This window comes from Odocoileus virginianus, chromosome 5 (genome assembly GCF_023699985.2).
Source record: "Odocoileus virginianus isolate 20LAN1187 ecotype Illinois chromosome 5, Ovbor_1.2, whole genome shotgun sequence".
Lineage (NCBI taxonomy): Eukaryota > Metazoa > Chordata > Mammalia > Artiodactyla > Cervidae > Odocoileus > Odocoileus virginianus.
In genome coordinates this window covers 61,806,548-61,826,581 of record NC_069678.1, presented here as the reverse complement: position 1 = coordinate 61,826,581, position 20,034 = coordinate 61,806,548, and the positions used below count along the sequence as shown (strand labels likewise).

Here is a 20,034-nt window from a genome sequence, read left to right as displayed (position 1 = left end):
TCTGGGGGAGGGGGCAGAGAGCCTTAACCTTTCCCCTTCGAGCCTGGGGGGCCCCGGCCCCCGATCTCCCCGCCGCCAGCCGGCTCCGCTCCGTTGGAAATCCCCCGCCTTCCCAGCCCGCCCCTACCTCGGCCCGGCCCGGCCCCCAGGTCCAGCGCGAGGAGCGACCCAGGGTGCGCGGCGCGCGAGGCCCGAGATCAGCAGCCGCGTCTCCCACCAGTGCCGGGCTGAGCGCCCCTCGTCTCGCTGCCCACGGCCGCCGCAGGCTTCTCTACCTCCACTCGGTGACACTCACCACTTCCGTGTGCGCCTGGGCCGGGGTGCTCCGGGTCACTGCGAGGGTCAGAGTCAGGCGGCCAGCTCCCTAAGCGGCTAACCCCCCAGGGCCCCGGCGTTAAGGCGCCGGGGGCTGAGGAGTGGGCGCAGGGTGGGCAGTCACCTTTTGGGTGAGGGCCGGGGCAAGTCTGCGGCGGCTAGCTACTCGGCGGCCGCCGCGGCCTGCGCTGGGCGACGCACCCGCCTCCCGCCCCGCCCCGCGGCTGGCCCCGCCTACCACCCCGCGGCAGGTCCCGCCTCCTCGTGGCGTCACGCACAGCTGCCCCGGAAAGCGGGGCGGGGACCGCGGTGGAGGTGGAGGCGGAGGCGGAGGCGGTGGCAGGGCCGCCGCGCTGGGCCCGGCGCCTCCAGCCTTCCCGCCCCGCCCCCATCCTGCTTTGCTCACGCCCCCGCCCCTCACTCGCTTCTTTTTTACCACGTAGTCTAAAACACCAAAGCAGGAATGAGAGGTCTGTGGCCAGAAAGTGAAATTGTCAGGATTTGGCCGTAGATAGACCCCTCTCAGATTTGGAGTGCACTTCACCACATCTTTGTGCACTGCGGTGCATTTCTCACAGTCCTTTGCCCCTCCTCCCACTGAGCAAGAGGCGAGCTAGTGAAGCTCGAGGCTAACAGAACTTAAGAAATAAATCTCCCTACATTGACGGGTTACTTCACATCCTACCCATTCTGTATTTAAAGATCTTAGAAGTTTTTTAAAAAACGTATAAATAGTAATAAACACATTTGTTGATATCTAATGTGTGCCAGCGATTTTAATTTTGTACTAATAATCCCTCGAAGCCGGTTTTATCTTCCTTTTATCCATGAGGAAACAAATCAAGGCTTAATTATCCTAGTCAAGATAATACTATAGCCAAGGTTCGTACCCCACAGGCAGCCTATGACCAAATCCTGGTAATTTTGCTTCCTGAGCATGTCTCCAGTCCACTTGTTTCTCTTAAATGTTCCAACAACATGATCCTGGCTACCACCATCTCTCTTCTCATCTGAAGGACCACAAATATATCTTAAATTGTCACTCTGTATTCAATGCAGTCTCCAGTTCTACACAGTGAGCTTTTTAAAATTCACATGTGAGTGTTCCACTCATTCCCATGCTTAAAATATACCAGTATCTTCTCATCCAAAGAGGAAATCTTTGGATGAGAACCTGCCTAGACTGTGCATAGACTTCGGCAACTCAGCTCACTGCTCCCTGAGGCTTCCCCATATGCCCTGACTCTACTAACCCTCCAGGATTCCTGGAGACTTGAGGAGTTACTGCAGTTTACTTCATACAGAGCAAGTGCTGGGTATGGTATGTGGTGCATGAAAAGTGCATTTGAATCTGGAGTTCTGGGTTCTAGGTGTGACTCTCACCATTAACCACCTGTGTTACCCTAAACAATTTACAATTTACTCTTAAGAGTTGAGGGGCAGACTAAACAATCTCCAAGGTGCCTTCTGGAAGGAGATAGCAGAGCTAATTGAGAAGGCAAGAGAATTGGGTGGGAAAGGTCCAGCCCAAGCTGCCTACCTTGTGAGTGTTTGAATGTCTTGCCTTACCTGCCACTCAACACTGTTTGCATCATTTTCTTTACCTATCAAATACGGATAATACCTTCTTCATAAAGATGATGCTGAAAGTGACCTAAGATAACACCAGGCCCCATACATGTATGTGGTGGGCCTTAAAGAACAGGTGGCAGTGATATGAGTGGAAACAGAAACATTAAAGAACTGAATTTCAGGTAAGGCAAAGGGTACAGAAAAGGGAAAGTCAGGAAAGCTGCAATGAACTCACTGTGCTTGAGAACAAATCTGGTTGCTCTGCAGGACTCATGAAATGAAATAAGGAGAGGAACTTGGCTGAATTCAGACCCATCCCCTACATACCAAGCATGGCACTGGGTGCTGAGGATTCAAAAAAAGACCCAGTTCCTGATGTTACTGAACCAGGTTCATTGGTTAGAAGCTCAGCAAGCCAAATGTTGAGGCACCAAGATGTGCAGCAGAGAAAGGAATTATCCAAAAGGCAGCCAAGCAAGAAAATGGGAGAATAAATCTCAAATCTGCCTCTCTAAGGGGAGGAGTTTGGGATATTTCAAAGATAAAGAAGCAGTGTAGTCTCAGGTGTGAGGAAAGATGACTGAGGAAAGGGAAAGGATGAAGTGATCAGGTTCTGAACAGGAGTATCTGAATTACATGCTTCTTCATGGTATGTAGGGCTTCCTCGGGGCTCAGCTGGTAAAGAATCCGCCTGCAATGTGGGACACCTGAGTTCAATCCTTGGGTTGGGAAGATTCCCTGGTGAAGAGAACAGCTACCCATTCTAGTCTTCTGGGCTGGAGACTGTATAGTTCCTGGGGTTGCAAAGAGTCGAACACGCCTGAGCGACTTTCATGATATGCATACTCAAAAATGGAGGCACTTACCATGAGCTGGGGATAGAGCTTTTGGCCCTCTGAAGTCAAAAGTTTATTTATGGAACACTTGTGCATGCCCAGTTTTAGGGTCAGTGTTCTCAACCAGGCATAGCAGGCTGGAACTCGGACTACACCCAGCTGACTCCAAGTTCCTGGAAAACAACTCGGGCAAGCATCTTATGGTTTAAGCTATGAAGCTTGGTGGATATGCAATTTGCAACAAAATAATTAAGCCTTGCTCAGTGAATGCAGGCTACAAGCAAGGGTTTTTTTTAGCAAGCTGTAAGATAAGCTCAAGAATTTGGGTTAGTAACCAGCTTCTGTTGACCCTATGGGACATGGTTTCCCTGACCTCTGGATGCTCACAGTGGAGTGGAGGAGAGAGATAAGCAACAATTCAGTATGATTCATGCTCTTCTAAAAGTGATCAATGGAAGAACCATGAAACCCAGCCTGAAGAAATCAAAAAGAAAAGAAGAAGCTACAAGTAGCAAATTAAGTCATAGGAACCAGGGAGAAAGTGGTACATAGAGGCAGTAATAGGTATATTCTGTGTGACTGGGGAAATAAGAGATGCTGCTGCTGCTGCTGCTGCTGCTAAGTCACTTCAGTCGTGGCCGACTCTCTGCGACCCCATAGACGGCAGCCCACCAGGCTCCCCCGTCCCTGGGATTCTCCAGGCAAGAACACTGGAGTGGGTTGCCATTTCCTTCTCCAATGCATGAAAGTGAAAGTGAAGTCGCTCAGTCGTGTCCGACTCTTAGTGACCCCATGGACTGCAGCCTTACCAGGCTCCTCCATCCATGGAATTTTCCAGGCAAGAGTACTGGAGTGGGGTGCCATTGCCTTCTCCGGAAGAGAAGATAAGCCTTATGCAAAAACTTTTGCCCAAAATAGTTGTTTTTGAGGTATGTCAGCAGATTTTATTTGACAAGAATCACTCCAGGGCTGGGTTTCCCAGCCTCAGCACTACTGATATTTGGGGCCAGAACATTCTTTGTCATGGGGGTGAGGGGGTGCTGTCCTCTGCACTGCAGGGTGTTTAGCAACATCTCTGTTCTCTAACTACTAGATGCCTGTAGCAACCCCCTTTGCTCCTTCTTCATTCTACCCCCACCGCCAGTTCCCTAGTCCCCACCTGGTCGTTATGACAACCAAAAATGTCTTTAGACATTGTCAAATGTCTCTTGGGAGACAAAAATCATCCCCTTTGAGAACTGCTACTGCTACTGCTGCTAAGTCACTTCAGTCATGTCCGACTCTGTGCGACCCCATAGATGGCAGCATCTAGGGATAATGTGAAAGATGGACTAGAAGGCAAGGAGATTAATCATATAGCATTGCAAAGCTCCAAACTGCAAGTGATGAGACCAACATCTACAATGCACCAGGGAGAGATATGGCAAGTTGTCAAAAACCTGAGGAGATAGAATAGTCAGGGGGTAATGACTAATTAGATCTGGATGTTGAGGCAGAGGAAGGAATCTCACATGATTCCCCAATTCTCTCAGTTAGTTGACAAGTTGACCAAGGATGCCACCAACTAAACTGGGTGAGGAATTCAACTTTATGTTTGAAAGTAGAAAAGCTTTTAAAAGTTTCTCTATAGGGAATATATAGGGAGAGGGAGAAAGAGAACAGTATAAAAGGAGGAATAAACATATTTCCTTCCAAGGTGATATGTAGCAAGAAACCTACAATCTGCTACAAATATTAATCTAAATTGAACCTAATCAAATGTAATGAAGAAGTATCTTATTAGGAAATTCTCTTTTTAAAAAAAGCATCCAACCAGAAATCATACATACATAGTTTTCACACATGAATTTTCATCAAAAGAGCATTTGCTCACCAATCTCTTTCTCTGCAAAAGCTGTTACCTGGATTACAATGGGAAAATAGATTCAAACAGTGAGGTTTGCCTTTAAAAGGTTATACTGAACAAAGCTAAACTAAAATATCATTGTACAAGTCATAACATTCAGTTATAGGAAGTTGGAAACTAGAAAAGAGAACCAAAATCACCTCTAATTTTCTTATAATTATTTTTTTACTGGGGATATTTTTAATACAAGTGTAATGATGGTGTACATGTAATTTTATAAATGTTCCCTTAAACTTATTTTAATTTACAAGCATTTTACTTAAATGCTTACTACAGAAGTTTCATAATCAATGATTTTCTTCACATGCATAACCTAAATAATAATTAAATATGTAATGTTTATAACAGATAATACCTTAGGAGACATTCACAGAAATGGGATTATTGAATCAAATGGACTGCAAGTTTTAGATTCTTGATTCATAGATTCATATTGGCCTGTCACTTTCCAAGAAGTTTCCACAAATCTATGGCCATACCACCCTGAACATGCCCAGTCTCCTCAGATCCCGGAAGCTAACCAGGTTGGTCCGGGTTAGTACTTGGATGGGAGAAGTTTCCACAGATTTATACTGTCCTAAAAATATACACAATGTTCAGTTTTGTAACAATGGACATAACTTTTTAAATGGTTTATAACCTTAATATTTCAAAAATAGCGAAAAAAAATAGTCAAAGTGAAAGTCGCTCAAGTCGTGTCTGACTCTTTGCAACCCCATAGATTATATGGTCCATGGAATTCTCCAGGTCAGAATCCTGGGATCTGGGAACCCTGGGATTGAACCCAGGTCTCCCGCATTGCAGGCGATTTTTTACCAGCTGAGCCACAAATGAAACCCAAGAATTCTGGAGTGGGTAGCCTATCCCTTCTCCAGGGGATCATCCCAACCCAGAAATCAAACTGGGATCTCCTGCATTGTAGGCAGATTCTTTACCAGCTGAGCTATCAGGAAAGTCCTTAAACGTTTTATAACCTTAATGTTTCAAAAATAGACCTTGTTGCTTTAATTTTGAATTTCTGTGGTTGTTAAAGAGATTAATAATTTTCCATGGGCTTTCTCACTAGTATTTGTCTGTCATGTTTCTCTTAATGTATCAATGTGTGTGCCAAGGGTGAGTAGGAGAAATACTGCATTTTTGTTTTTTGTCCACTATTTTCTGGGATCATGCTATCTTCTATCAATTTGTAGTAGTAATAAAAAATAGCAAAGTTATTTAAAGCTTTAATAAAAATAGCAAAGTGTTTCTGACATGCTTTCTTCCAACATACTATTTGCTCTCTAAAACACTACGCTTGTTAAAGTTTTCCGTTTTCTCATAGTCAAGTATGTTGAACTGTTGTGGGTTTTTGATTTGTTGTCTGTTTGCTTACATTGTGATTTTATGTGTGAATCTTTAGGAAGTCACCCCCATTTTAGGTTAAATAAATGAATTACAACGAATATTTGGTGAGTACCACTACGTACCAGGCACTATTCTGTCTTGCAAATACAGCAGTGAAATAAGACAGAAGAGGTTCCTAGTTGGGGAGGATAGTTGAAAACAAGTGAATGAATAAATAATTTAAGACAATGCCAGATAGTGATACATGCTAATTTTTTTAAAAAGAGATTTGAGATAGAAAATCAGAGGAAATGGAATAAGTGTTCATTCTACATTACTCTTAAGTTTTATCTATATAGAGCTAAATGTTTTAAATGTGTAATATTTAAACCACTTAAAATTTCAATACTCTGAGATGCCTAAAGTGCTATTTTTTTTCCAGTCAAGACTACATTTGTGTTGAAAATATAGTATTCAATAAATGTTTGCCTTTCATTTAACAATCCCTCTCCCTCATCCCACCCTCCTAAAAAAAAAAATAAGGAAAAGTAAAATTAAATGTTAAATCTTTTACCTCAAAACTAAAACGGAAACTGGATTGATCTTCCGTATGATTTCTGGTGCACTGAGTTAGCCTCCATCTATGATGGGGAAATGATTACATTTACAAGAATGAGATCCTTTTCCAGTGCTTAGCACTGTGAAGACAGAAGACTATTGAAAACATGAATTCATAAGGATAGATTGAAGGGAAGAAAAAGCGTTTGATTAAATGTAACAAGAAGGAAAAGTAAAATATAATATTTTACTTGGAATCATGCATGACATGCAGTAAAAGATCAATAGATATTTGCTAAAAGTATAATTCAACAAAAGAAAAAAGATGAAAGCAAATGAATCATATATGTATACTTATGAATGTACACTTAAAAACCTTTCCAGACTAAAATTTCTGAGAGAATACCGTCCAGAATAGAACTTTGATATTGTGAGGCATCACACCCTTGAGACAGTATTGGTTCTGCCCTCAAATTATTGCTTGAGATAAACCTTGATCTGGTTTGAAACCTGATTTGAGTGCCTCAGCTCAGTCCTATAAGACATAAGGTCATTCTTCCTCAGATACTTCGGCTCTCATAAGATGTTAACTCTGCCCTCAGCCCATGTCCCGTGGCCTAGTAGTAAATTTGACTTTGGAGTACACATGGGCCTAAGTTTGAACTTCAGCTCAACTTTGCCACTTCCTAGCGTAGTACCCCAGACAAGTCCTAAATTAATACTTAGTTTCCTCACAAGGACGTCCCTTGTGGCTCAGATGGTAAAGAATCTGCCTGCAATGTAGGAGACCAGGGTTTGATCCCTGGACCAGGAAGATCGCCTGGAGAAAAAAATACTACCCACTCCAGTATTCTTGTCTGGAGAATTCCATGGACAGAACAGCCTGGCGGGCTACAGTCCATGGGGTTGCAAAGAGTTAGACACGACTGAGAAACTAACACACTTACTCACACATAAAATTGGAATAATACTATCTACCCATTACCTCAATAAATGATTATGAAGATTAGGTAAAAAGGTCTACACAAACTCACTGTTCCAGCTCTGTTACAGTGCATGGATCACACTAGATTAGCTAGCCACTAGGTAAAGAGCATACATTAATATAGGTCCATGGAGAAACAAGTAAGACAGGGTCCATCGAGAAACAAGTAAGACAGTGTCCATCAACAGCTGAATGGATAAAGAAGACGCAGTGTGTGTGAATATACAATGGAATATTACTCAGCCATAAAAAGAGTGGAATAATGACATCTGCAGCAACATGGATGGACATAGAAATTATCATACGAAGTGAAGTGTCAGAGACTAACAAATATTACATGATATTACTTATATGCAGAATTAAAAAATAGTACAAAGGAACTTACTTACATATCAGTGTTGAAACAGACTCCCAGACACAGAAAACAACATGCTTATTAACAAACAGGAAGAAGGGGAGGGATACATTGGGAGTATAGGATTAACAGATGCTCACTACCAGAGATAAACCAGGATTTACTGTATAGCACACAGACCTATATTCAATATTTTATAATAACCTATAATGGAAAAGAATAAAAAAAAAATATAGATCTATACACATATGAGGTGGTATGCATGCATGCTCAGTCATGTCCAACTCTTTGAAACCCCATAAACTGTAGCCCACCAGGCTCCTCTGTCCATGAGATTTCCCAGGCAAGAATACTGGAGTGGGTTGCCATTTCCTCCTCGAGGGGATCTTCCTGACCCAGGGATCGAACCTGTGCCTCCTGCGTCTTCTGAACTGGCAGGCAGATTCTTTCACTACTGAGCCACCTGGGAAGCCTCATATACATATATATGTAAAACTGAATTTTGCTTTACACCAACACTAGCACAACACTGTAAATCAACTATACTTCAACTTAGAAAAAAAAAAAGACAGGATTAGATGTATAAGAGTTTTATTAGGAAGTGCCTATAACAGATAAAGAGGGGAGGAGTAGAAGGCAAGGAAAGCCTCCAGACCCTAATGCAACTCGACATCTGTGGAGAGAAGAGGAGAAAAGAGAGGACAAGGTAGAAAGAGCACAGCTCCCAGAAAGCCTCAGGTAGACCAAGCTGGAGTCCAAAGCCTAAGTGGCCACTGCTCACTCGGACTGGCCTGCCTTGGCATGCGTGCCATGCTGCCATTGGCATAGGTAGCCCAGTCTCCATGCAAACATGGTGGTGGATGCACGGAGGAAATGGCTGGAGCCCTCTGTTAGTCAGCCTCCCCAGAGGAGGAGATCGCAACAGTACACTCTCATGGCGACTGTGTTCTACCCAACGTGCTGCTGAGACACACATGCAGGTGCAGGGAGCAGGACCTCCATGGGTCTGCCGACCTCGCCGCCTTCAGGGAAATTTAGGAAAGATGGTCACTGAGACAAACTATAGCCAGGTCACTGCCGCTGGCTCTCCAAGACACAGCTGTTCTCATCCTCTCTCCCTCTTCTGTCTGTCCTAAATTTCTCTGACCTGTGGCTATCATTTCGGCAGGAGTGATATCATCACGTCCTAGGGAAGTGACCCAACTCTTCATTCCTGAGGCATCTGAGCCCTTTGCAATCACACGCTTCTGAGGCCAGGCTGCTGCCACTGCTAAGTCATGTCAGTCGTGTCTGACTCTGTGCGACCCCATAGACGGCAGCCCACCAGGCTCCTCCGTCCCTGGGATTCTCCAAGCAAGAACACTGGAGTGGGTTGCCATTTCCTTCTCCAGCGCATGAAAGTGAAAAGTGAAGGTGAAGTCGCTCAGTCGTGTCCGACTCTTCGCGACCCCATGGACTGTAGCCCACCAGGTTCCTCCGTCCATGGGATTCTCCAGGCAAGAGTACTGGAGTGGGGTGCCATTGCCTTCTTTGTCTGAGGCCAGGAGTGCTATGCATACCCAGACATAGTTTCAGTGGGGCAACAGAGTCACCTGGGCCTCTCCCGGGTCCTACACGCATTCCTCCCTACACCACTGTGTAAAAGAAAGGCCACATCCTCCTGCTGATGAAGATGAACTCCCCCTGCCAGGAGGTGACTCTGTTCCCCTGCTGGTCCCTGGAGGCAGGAATCCAGCTACAATTCATAGTTCAATGGGACCTTTGTTATAGCCCTGGGGAAGAGCACACCTCATTTGGGGCCCAAGAAGTCTAACAACTGAAGAATCCAGAATGCAGGGACAAGAAAAACAAAGTCCCGCAGTGGGTCACTGGGAGTGATGGTAAGCAGTACCGCTTATACTTTGACCCCTTTGTTCCTTGATCCATTCATTCTTGTAATTGCGGACCCAGTTCCATACAGAGGTTTCTGATTGAACACACACCCTGCAGGATTGACAACCTAGCCTTTCAGATGGTTGCCGCTGATCTGTCACTTCAGGTGTGCCTTTCCAAGGCCTTCCAGTACTCTGTGAGGTCAACTGCCCCTGATGACTTCTTGTGTGATGTATACCATCACAGGACCTCATGGTCATGGCCTACTCTTTCTAGATTTTTTTGTAGTATCTTTGTTGGCTACATATTTGCCCTAAGGACGCCATGAGCTATTAATCCTCTCTCAATTCCTACAGAATTCCCCTTGGGCTACTCTTCTGACCTTACTGGCAATTAAGGTAATTGTGGTTTCTTGGCTCCTAGTAGTTAAGCACTCTCAGTTGGTCTCTGTTACTTGGGAGACGCCCCATCATGCCTGTGACTATGAAGGGACTGCTCCCCTGTTTTGAGCCATGGCCTGCACTTGCTGGCGATGGTGGTCTCCCTCTTTGTAGTACATTCTTAATGGTTTAGGTGAATGTTGTGTCCTTCAGGCCTCCCATGGAACATAACTCTCTGGTGGGTCTTCCATAATATTTCCCTTCTAGCACACCTCTCCAACTTCTCAATCCTTGCTCTGCCTCCTTCCAGGGAAACTCAGGCTTCTCCACTCCACTCAGATTTGGCCATTGCACCTCCAGGCTTCTAACAGCATCCAGTAATGACTCTGTCTCATCCTCTAAGGTCCCGGCTAAATTAAATCTTTCATCTTGAAAAAGGGCCCTCAGCTCTAGAGATATTATACTTCTCTTAAGCAAAGTTATTTATTACTTATATAACTGATTATATTTCTCCCTTTGACTATTAGGAAGCTCAGAATCAAGTTTCAGTCATATGTGTATTATATATTGAAACTTATAACACATATTTTATATACTAACCGCACAATAGCTTCATCTTTTCTTTCACTTATTTTCACTTCACACTGTCTTTTTCACTTGCATTTATTCAATACACTATCTGCTCAGCATGTGCTAGGTACATTAATATTATCTCATTTAATCACAGCTTTCCCCCTTGTGGGATCTTAAGCAAGACACTGAATTTCTTTAAGCTTTGATTTCTTACCTGTATGTCAACTAACCATAATGTACACTTCATAGGGTTGTCATGAGGATTAATAATGATTGGTTGTTGTTCAGTCACTAAGTCATGTCCGATTCTTTGTGACCTCATGGACCGTAGCACACCAGGCTTCCCTGTCCTTCACTCTCTCCCGGAGTTTGCTCAAGTTCATGTCCATTGAAGTCAGTGATGCTATTTAACCATCTCATTCTCTGCTGCCTCCTTCCCCTTTTGCCTTCAACTTTTCCCAGCATCAGGGTCTTTTCCAATGAGTTGGCTCTTCGCATCAGGTGGCCAAAGTATTGGAGCTGTTAATATCATTAGTAAGTGTCAGTTGCTCAGTAGTGTCTGACTCTTTGTGACTCCATGGACTGTAGCCTGCCAGGCTCCTCTGTCCACGAAGTTCTCCAGGCAAGATGGTAGAGTGGGTAGCCATTTTCTTCTCCAGGGGAGTCTTCCCAACCCAAAGATCAAACGCAGGTCTCCTGCATTGCAAGCATATTCTTACCATCTGAGCCACCAAGGAGGCCATTAGTTATTAGAAAATATTAAAATGTTTTTGCCTAAAAATTAAAATATTTGATATAATTATTTTATAAAATGTTAATGTAGCAATGTCTGAAAAGATAAACATCAGTTTATCACAAAAAATATATACAGAGCAGAATAAGTATTACTCATCTTATTTATTATGGCTTTAATCTAATTGAAGGTTTTTGTGGTTCCTGTAATTAACGGCACTATAAAAGAATCAATAAAGCTAAGTTATAATGAATGTCCATACAGAAGGGCTCATTTATGGGTATTTTTTAATATAGGGCCATCTCAGAAGGCAGTGAGCCCAAGGATACTTTACTACAAAATTTATTCAGTTTTACAGGAATATCAGATTGCTTCAGACTGACTTACTAGCTATAATGATGAGGCTTATTCTACCCTGGGGACTTAGTATAGTGCATTAATAATAAATACATTTAGAAGAAATGCTATTCTGACAACTAAACTTAGTGCCCCAGAAAGACCACTGAACCAGAAAGCAGGAAACGTGGAAACTAGGTAAGCTCTGCAACAGACTCCAGAAGCATAAGGCAGTCTGTGCAACCCTCTGAACTCACATTTCACCTGGGTTAGAGCACGTGATCTTATGATGCCTGCCAGCTTCAAAATGCTGTGTATCTTTATTTTTGAACCTCAAAGTATCCATGTAAAATTTTTGGCCAAGAAATCAGAATAGCTTTTGAAGTGGAAAGCCTAAATTACATGCCTCAAAGCAATAGGAAGATAAATTATAGCTTAACAAGAATTATATTTGATTCCCTCCTAATTTTCTGGGATTTTTGGTATGAGAATGATATCTAACAATTTTGTATTTTCAGATGTTTATACTACCCAACAATTCAACTCAATTCAACAAATAGTTATTCAATACTAATACTTTCCAAGAACATACTAAGTTCTCAAGTTTCTGAGAACATGATGTAGGACACATATTATCAGTAACAATCAACTAAACAGCTAGCTGTGTATATAAGGTACTATATGTACTCAGCCCTCAGCAAGTGTGGCCTCATTTTCTGTCCTCAGGAACTGTAGTATGCAGTGAAAAAGGCAAGCCATCCATCGAAAAATAAGTGATCAAGTGTCAAATTTGCTGATATAGGTAGGAAATATCATAAGATTTCAGAGACAGGAACCATAACTGAAAATCCAGGTAGGCTTCCTAGAGGATGAAATGTGTGCAAAATCTTGAAGAATACTGAAAAACAAAGAGACATGTTAGGCCTATTAGTAAATATTTACAGCCTTCTCAAAATTGTTAGGATTAGACTTACTTTTATATGTGAAATGCATTTGTGTTGTCTTCACTCAATTTTAGGTACCATGACAGCAAAAACAATGTGGCATATTTATATTTGATTCAGCACAACAGATATTTATGGAGTGCCTACTATATGTCAGGTACTGTAAGTTGGAAAGAAAGGACTAGGCAAAGAAGAGAAAGGAATTGGAGAAATAACTTGGAAGTCTGCCTCTGAACGATCTTGGTAAACTTGGTTTGAATCCTCAGTCTTCACCTGGACCGTGAAAAGTATAGAGCCCTTTCAAGAACTGGGTAACTTCCACCCTCTCACATCTAATCTGTTCTGCACAATGCTGAAATGAAACTCAGCCTGTTCCTGGTTTTCCCATCAACGGCACTCACACAAAGCTGCCTGGGTTTAGTAGCAGTCACTGGAGATGTAGGTAATTGTGGGAAGGAATCACAGCTCTCTGCGGGCTGCCAGCTGCTCTCTCCCTGTTCCCTTTTCCCTCCCTCCTCTTGTTTCCTCACTCACTCCATCCCAGATTGCACCCCCACCCCCAATCTCAAATTCTCCCTGTCTTAAAACCAGTAAATTTCCCCTCCTCCAACATCCAGATCCTCAGGTCTCAACTCCGCCTCCAGCACTCTCCAACCTATTCCATTACACCTAATTTTCCAAACCTAGATGCTTCTATCCTCAAGAGGAATTCTGGCGCCAGCTATTAAGAGAGAGCGTGATAGTTTCTCCACCTTGTTACAAAGAGCTAAGTGCACTGGTGACTCTAAGAGAAACCCAAAGTGCTGTGGAGGGACAGAAGAAGGAGGGAGAGCAGGAGACGGGCCAGGAAGGGTTTCTTGGCCCCTTTGGAACAGTCTCTGTGTCTCTTCCAGATTTACACACTACTGATTGCCTACATCACTGCTTGGGCCCTTGTCCTCCGCTGCCTTCTATTGTTATTTCTTTCCATCTGTCTGTGTGTTTTGTCTCCTGGACCAGATTTTTTGCAACTTCAACACAGCAGTTTTTCCCATTCCTCCCCAGAACTCTCATGGGTAGAATGGGCCTCACTGGTGAGTCTGTTGAATCTCAACCTGCGGGAGCTGTATAATTTGTCTTGTTTCAAAATACCATCCATAAATTGCCCGCCACCCCCCACAAAAGGCCACCTAGCAGGAGTTTGTTTTTTTTTTTATAATTAAAATAAATTAAAGTATCTCTAAGAATATACTGTGTATTTAACCAATTTGCTTAAGATGTCTGGAGATGCCCATTCGTGTTACACCAACCAGGAGCTAAAAAGGACTAATGAGTACTGAAGTATATTCCTGGGGACCAGCCACCTGCTTCAGTTCTCACCATCATCTTTTGAGGTGAGATTAGGGAACTTGCCAAAGGTCACACCACAGAGCAGGAATTAGAATTTTAACCCAGAAATACCTAGCTCCAAAGTGCCCAGTCTTTCCACTATCCCACATCTCTAAACTAATCATGCTTCTTTGGAGACATCTCTAAAAATAAATAATGTTTCTTTATCAAAAAGAAGAGCAGTTATTCACTATGATATAAATTAAACAAGACAACCCCGATAGTTGTGGTCCTAGGGTAGTAGAAAGTAGTTGACTCTATGAACTTGAACAAGTGGCTTCACCTTTCTGAGCTTCAGGTTACTTATTTGCACATACATAACAATCTCACAGAGCTGATGTCAACATGACATTACATATATACATTATACAATTATACATATGTATAGAATTAATAATATAATTAATTATATACATAAAATACCTGGTAAGAAGTATTAAATGGAACTGCTTTTCCTTTTAGAGATGTAAAATGCAAGTTGACACAAGGGTCTGACATTCAGCTCAGTTGGACACGTTTTTTAATTGGGTTAACACATTATTTGGGAAGGGCATTAGCTGAATCACACAAGAGCATATTAATCATTAACTCAACATCACCCAACAGGAACCACAGTTCTTGGAAGTAAATTGGCATTGCTGTCAACATCCTTCAAGGTCCTTCTCCACATTAACTACCACTGCCTCCTAAACAAGGTGCCGTCAGATAATTGCTATCGGCCCAGGTATGAGGTAAGTGGGTTTAATGTGTGAGCACTGCAAAATGGAATGAAGCTTTGGTGGGCTGGTGTCAGGAGAGGTGGTCAGTCTTCCAGTCCCTCAACTATACCAAGTCCATCTGGCTTGTGTTTCTAAGAGCACAGGCTCAACAGTGAATAAGAGCTGGGTTTTAGCTCTGCCCATTCCTAGTTGTGTAACTTTGAGGTTTAAATTTCAGTTTTCTCATCTGTAAAATGGGGATAATAATGTTAACTGTATTCTAAGGTTGCTATGAAGATTAAGTTAAATAATGAATTTAAAGCACTTAGTACAGTATCTGGCACATTATAAGCCATGAAAAAGTTGGCTATTCTTTTATTATTAACAGGGACCATGGCCTTAAAGTTCTAAGATGCAAGACAATAAAAAAAAAAGAAAGAAAAGAAAGAAAGGCTTCCTGTTGCTAGACGATCACGTGCAACGCCATAGTTGGGCATACACGTTCTACCTTATATTCTGGCTCCAAGCTCAGCTTTACCCACTCTGCAAAAATCTCTGTACCTCCCCGAGACAAGCTGACTTCCTCCTTTAGTTTCCCCGAGTACTTTTCGTATACTTTTGTGCTTTCCCTTATCACAATATATTCTCATTATTTGTTTGCATATCTATCTTCACTTTACCTGACCCCGTCTCAGGCCGTGAGTTTATAGGTAGTGGAAGCCACATACCGTCTTTGTATTTGTAGGCATTAGGCACTCTGCAAGTCTTGGTTGGATGATGGTGGATGGGTAGATGGATGGATAAGGAAATGGGACAACATACTGAGTTGGTAAAAGAATTGAAATTTACTGAAAGGTACCGAGGGGACAGAGCAAGATAGTCTTTACTTCATAAAGTGTCCTAAGCCTAGATCTGAGCAGAAGTCTAGACACTGTTTAGAACTATTTGCCGGATGAGGCAGTTGGGCAATCTATGTGTGCCTTCTAGGGAAAGCATGACCAGGTGGTGACTGTTATCAGGGTCAGTATCAGGCAGAACACCTTAGTAGCCAGGGAGCCAAGGCAGGAAGATATATATAAATTTTCCAGCAGCCTTCAAGGTTAACATGTTAAGCAATCAGGAGCAAGAAGTTTTTCCAGGTGTAGTTAATTGGGGACTTCCCTGGCAGTCCAGTAGTTAAGACTGCCCTCCAATGCAGGAGGTACAGATTCATCCCTAGTTGGCAAGCTAAGATCCCACATGCCTCATGGCCAAAAAAGCAAAACATAAAACAGAAGCAACATTGTATTAATACCAAATTCAATAAAGACTTTAAAAATGGTCCAAACATCTAAAAAAAAAAGAAAAGAACAAGATAAAAACCGGGTGTGGTCAATTGCCAGGAGGGCAGACAGACTTATCCATACACTGTCCTCCCTGTGATTCTGTTCACTGGAAACAACGATGCAAGATCTAGAGATAGTAAGGAGATATGCAAAGTGATTCCCACAGAGAATAGACCATCTGAAGATAACATTTCAAAGTACCAAGACTATTTTAGAACATAAGGCAATATAGAGGGAGATTTATAGCTTGACTTTTCAGGAATCATTCTATTTTCACTTTATTTAATTCTTTTTGCTAAAGGCAACTGAAATGATGATATTTAATTGTGCTTTGCTATCCTGTGCTAAGTCACTTCAGTCATGTCCTACTCTTTGCAACCCTATGGACTGCAGCCTGCCAGGCTCCTCTGTCCAGGTGATTCTCCAGGCAAATCTACTGGAGTGGGTTCCTATGCCTTCTCCAGGGGATCTTCTCAACCCAGGAATCGAACCCGTATGTCTTATGCCTCCTGCATTGGTAAGTGGGTTCTCTACCATTAGTGCCATCTGGGAAGCCCAAAATTTAATCATTGATCATTTATTATGTACTTCATTTTTTTTTTTTTAAGTGATATACTGGAGTCAGTTTCCACTGGCTCATTCGAGGATACTATGTGCATTTCTTCTCATCTCCCCTTAGATGACTTCATAATGGCATCTTAAAATCAACCATGGCAGGAGTATTTACACCATGGAAACGGGCAAACACTACAAAATAGGGTTTCCTACTCCTACTTTTTCTAAGAACTGATTCTTAAACTTTTACCTGTACACCACAGGCTTTACAATGAATGATTCCAATTAATCCTCCCAACACACCAATTTTACAGATGGAAAACTGATGATGAGAGGTAAACAATGAAAAACTTATTACAAACTATTTGGCAGCAAAAATAGGCTTAAAATTGACATCATCTACCTCCAAAGCTGATGAAGTTAACCATGAGGGAGGGAACACTTCCTGACTCATTCTGTAAGGCTAGTATTACACTGAGACCAAAGGCAGATAAAGACATCACAAGAAAAAAAATTACATCACAAGAAAAAAAAATATCCTTCTGGATGCAAAAATCCTAAATAAAATACTAGCAAACCAGATCCAACGACATATGAAAAGGATTATCTACTATGACCAGGTGGGATTTATCTCAGGATTGCACGAGTGGTTCAATACAAAGAAATTAATCAATGTAATAAACTACATTAAGAGAACAAATGTAATAAAAAATGATCATCTCAGTGTGGCTTTCTCTTGTGGCTCAGTGGGTAAAGAATCTGCCTGCAATGCTGGAGACCTGGGTTTGATCCCTGCCTCAGGAGGATCCACTGAGAAGAGAAAGGCTACCCACTCCAGTATTCTGGCCTGGAGAATTCCATGGACTGTATAGTCCATGGGGTAGCAAAGAGTCAGACACAACCGAGCGACTTTCACTTTCACTTTCAACCACCTTTCATGATACAAACACTCAGAAAACTAAGAATAAAAAGGAACTTATCCAACAAGATAAAGGGTATTTGTGAAAAAGCCACAGCTAACATGATAACAGTAAAACTGAAAGCTTTTCCCCTAAGAGCAGGAACAAGACAAGAATGCATACTTGCATCACTGGGATTCAACATGGGAAGTTCTAGCTAGAGCAAGCAGATAAGAAAAATAATTAAAGGACAAACAAATTGAAGAGATAGTAGTAAAACCATCTCTATTCACAGATGTGATGATTTTATATATAGACAGTTCCAAAGAGTCCACAAGAAAGCTACTAGAGCTAATTTTAAAAATTCAGCAAAGTTGCAGGTCACAAGAGCAACACACAAAAATCAGTCATATTTCAATACACTAGTAATGAACAATTCAAAAAGGAAATAAAACATTCCACTGGTATTAAAATAGCATCAAAAAGTTAAGAATAAATTTAACCAAGGAGGTGAAATATACACTGAAAACTCTAAAACATCTCTGAAACAAATTAAGAAAGACCTAACTAAACCAAACTATATCCATACTAATGGATTGGAACATAGATTTAAACTGTTAAGATGACACTACTACCCAAAGTGATTTACAGATTCAACACAACCTCTATCAACATTCCAACAGCCTTTTTTTCAGAAATGAAAAAACCCTATACTCAAATTCACATGGGACTGCAAGGGTCCCAAAATAGCCAAAACAGTCTTTAAAAAGACCAAAATTGGAGGACTCACAACTCCTGATTTCAAAACTTACTGCAAAGTTAGAGTAATCTGAACAGTGTAATACTGGCTTAAGGATAGACATATAGACCAATGGAACAGAACTGATAGTCCCAAAATAAACCCATACGTCTAATGCCAATTGGTTTTCCACAAGAGTACTATAGTCATTCAGTGAGGAAAGATTAGTCCCTTCAACAAACAGTTCTGGCACAGCTGGATTCCACATGCAAAGGAATGAAGCTGGAGGCTTTCTCACATCATGTACAAAAATTGACTCAAAATGGAATAATGAAACTCTTGGAAGAAAGCATAGGGATAAATTTTGGTGACCTCTGGTTTAGCAATGGATTCTTAGATATGACACCAAAGCATGAGCAGTTAAAAAAGAAATAGATAAACTGGGTTTCATCAAAATTGAAAACGTTTGTGCACCAAAGGATATCGTGAGAAGAGGAGGCCCAGCTTTCTTAGCTGGGGCAGCAGCCATCATCACAGGGCCCAGATGAGCACATGCGGTTCTCTCCCTAGTCTGGTTGCTCTGTAGCCCCTCTATCCAGCACTGCACCCTCGCCCTTTGAAAGCCCAGATATCAAGTACTCACTGTGGCTTATTGATGAGGAGATTATCAGCCATAACACCAGTGGTTCTACTTCAACCTGCTACATCCCCATCGTATCTTGGACCCCCTCATAAGTCATCACATCTAATTTTCAGCTCAAATCCACCAAAACCTAATCACTCAGCCGTACAGCATTTCCAGGCATGATGAAGGGGCTTGATGGGCCCAGTTGTCAAGGTTTACTTCAAAGACAGACATCCCATGTTTCCCGCTGGAAGCTGTCCCGGTACCTGGAAATCATGAAGACTGGAGACATCACTGAGTTTCAGCGCCCAATCTGGCTGCTAGTCTACCAGGGCTAAGAAAAGTTTGCCATCTGTTCAGACCAGAAACTCAAGCTCATTATCAAGAGATGAAGTCTATTCACATGATCATGAGAGGAACAAGCATCACTTTGATGCTATGGGCGATCCATGCCATCATGAGGGACTTGGATGACCACACTGTGTGCCAACTGCTCTTTGCTGGTCAGAACAAGAAGGACATTTTATTGCAGCTGGTTCATAGTAGACAAAACCCCCGAAGCAGGGACTACACTAGGGCTTTGTGAACAAGGAGATGATCCAGGACATATTCCCTGGAGGAGGAGCCTCCAGTACTCCTGCTCTGAGCCAGTGTGTTGGCCTGTCCAACCCTGACCACAGGGGTCATTCCAAGGAGCACTGCTTCCTCTTCTGATGGCTGGGCACTGGCAGGACCATACCTTGAACACTCCTCATGCCCCATTCTCAACCAGTCCTCCCCTGCCAACGTTCTTCAAAGCTGTGGCCCCAGGTTCAACCTGGCCTGCCCATGCCCTGGACGGTCACCCAGCAGGCCTGATCTGAGGAGTCCCTTTGGAAGCAGAGCTCTGCTGCTGGTGGGCAAACTGGCAAACTGCAGGACAAGTTTCTGTCTGCTTCTTTCGGCCCTGTCCCTGTCCTTACGGCTCTCCCTCCTTGCCCCCTTCTCCCACCACAGGGCTAAGGCTGCCATCACCAGGCTTGATCCAGCCCTCCCTGCGAGGGACCACAGACTGGAAATAAACAAGTAGGGGCAGCCCAGGGCTGCAGGTTCTACGCCAGCCGTGGTCCCCAGACTCTGCCTGACTCTCTTCACTGT

The 20,034-nt window shown here is 42.7% G+C and overlaps 1 protein-coding gene across 4 annotated transcripts in view; it reads right to left on the bottom strand.

Moving 5' to 3' along the window:
- The window catches only part of JAK1 (Janus kinase 1), a 243,824-nt gene that overhangs the window by 137,214 nt on the left and 86,576 nt on the right, over nt 1–20,034 (bottom strand). For 2 of the 4 annotated variants that reach the window (XM_070468028.1, XM_020877765.2), the window contains exon 1: nt 296–522. The exons of the other annotated variants lie outside the window; for them this stretch is intronic. The gene's annotated coding sequence lies outside the window, so the exon portion shown is untranslated. Of the gene's footprint in view, nt 1–295; nt 523–20,034 lie in introns of those variants that run through there. 4 annotated transcript variants of the gene reach the window in all.